A 2,167-nucleotide genomic window follows, 5' to 3' on the forward strand; every position below is an offset into this window, starting at 1 on the left:
AAGGTCTAAGATTCATATTGGACAATAAGGAGAGGAATAACTTAAGAATTATTGGCATTCCAGAACAGGAAGAATCACACAAGTCCACAGAGGAAATAGTTGAAGAACTGCTGGAAGAAAATTTCCCTAACATCCTGAAAAGTGAAAGATAAACATTCAAGAAGCTCAACAAACCCCAGGAAGGATAGATCCCAAAAGAAAATCACCAAGACATATCATAATCAAGGTCTCCAAAATCAAACATAAGGAGATAATCCTGAAAACAGCTAAGGAAAAGAGAAGTGTGACATACAAAGGCAAACAAGTCAGATTAAGCTCCGATCTTTCAGCATAAACCATGCAAGCAAGGCCATGGGGAGACATATATAAAACCCTGATAGAAAAAAAACTTCATCTAAGAATCCTTTATCTGGAAAATGATGATGGTGTAATCAAATATGGTGTTGTAATCAAAACATTCCAGGATAAACAGAAGCTAAGGAATTTTCCCAAAGCCAACCCTGTTGGCTACAAAACATCCTAAAGGGAGTTATGTGGACTGAGAACCAACAAGAACAGACAAAAACCAGAGATTGACATACCTGGCAACACCTCCCAAAACAAAACTGACAGAAGGAAGACTCAAGAACAGAACAAAACTATAAGAACAAACTCGGAGAATCTGGAAGATCAGATTATGATCAAAACAATTACAATGTGAAAGAAGTTAAACACTAAAGAATAGAGATCCAGATGGTAAGAAGATTATAGGTAGATTATAGGATAAAATGTTGTTGTTGTTGTTAAGTGCCGTCAAGTCGATTGCGACCCATAGTAACCCTGTACAGGGTTTCCGAGGCTATAAATCTTTACGGGAGTAGAACACCTCATTTTTTTCCTGCAGAACAGCTGGTGGTTTCGAACTCCTGGCCTTAAGGTTCACAGCCCAATTCGTAACTAGGCTGCACTAAATGGAGGGAAAAGTAAATGGACTATAAGGTAACCTCAGAGAAAATTAACACTTTACAACATACCAAGAAAATGAGAATCTAAGAAGAATATGAAAACATTAAAACTATGAGGAAACACACAAGAAATAAACAAAAAGCATGAACTCAGCAAAGGAAGACACACAAAACAAAGAAAGTAGCAATACCACACACACATAAAAAACATAATGGCAGCAATTAGTCCATACCTCGGAGTTCAGGTGTGGCACTGTGGGTTAATGCACCAGACTACAAAGCCATTTGAACTGCAAGGTTGGCAGATCAAGCTCACAATCTGCTCCTTGGAAACCCTATATAGGATCGCGCTATGGGTCTACCCAACTCGACAGCACTTAACAACAACAACCAATAATTACACTGAACATAAACAGATTAAATGCACCAGTTAAGAAACAGAGTATGGCATTGGATAAGAAAACAAGATCCTTCAATATGCTGTTTGCAAGAGACACATCTTACACACAGAGACAAAAACAGATTAAAAATCAAAGGATGGAAAACAATATACAAAATTAATGGCAAAAAAAAAAAAAAATGAACAGGAAAGACAGTACTAATTTCTGATAAATAAACTTTAAGGAAATGGCATTTTTCAAAGAGATGGAAAAAAACAATTACAAACAATATGGAAAGAGACCCAGGATAAGGAACACACTGCTAAAGAAGAAGAAGAATGTTGGGAACCACTCACTTCCCTACTTCAAAATTTATTACAAGGCGACAGTGGTCAAAACAGCCTGGTCCTGTTACAAAGAAAAATACATTAATCAATGGAACAGACACAAGAATCCAGAAATTAACCCATCCACATACAGCCAACTGATTTTGACAAAGTATCTAAACACATTAAATGGGGGGTGATAGTCTCTTCTACAGATGGTGCTGGCAGAAGTGGAAAGTGATATGCAAAATATTTAAACAAGACCTTTACCACACACCTTATACAAAACCCAATTCAGCATGGATTAAAGACCTAAATGTGAATCCCAATATTATGACGGCCATCAGCGAAAAAATAGGGACAAATGTGAAGGTACTAATTCAGGGAATACACAGACTACCAAATAATTTGAAATTGGCTCAAACAAAATTAGACAAAATAGATGAATGGGACATACCAAAAATTAAAAACTTATGTGCATCGAAAGACTTCATCAAAAGAATAAAAATGGAACCCA

The sequence above is a fragment of the Chrysochloris asiatica genome, unplaced genomic scaffold, assembly GCF_000296735.1.
Source record: "Chrysochloris asiatica unplaced genomic scaffold, ChrAsi1.0 scaffold00426, whole genome shotgun sequence".
NCBI lineage: Eukaryota > Metazoa > Chordata > Mammalia > Afrosoricida > Chrysochloridae > Chrysochloris > Chrysochloris asiatica.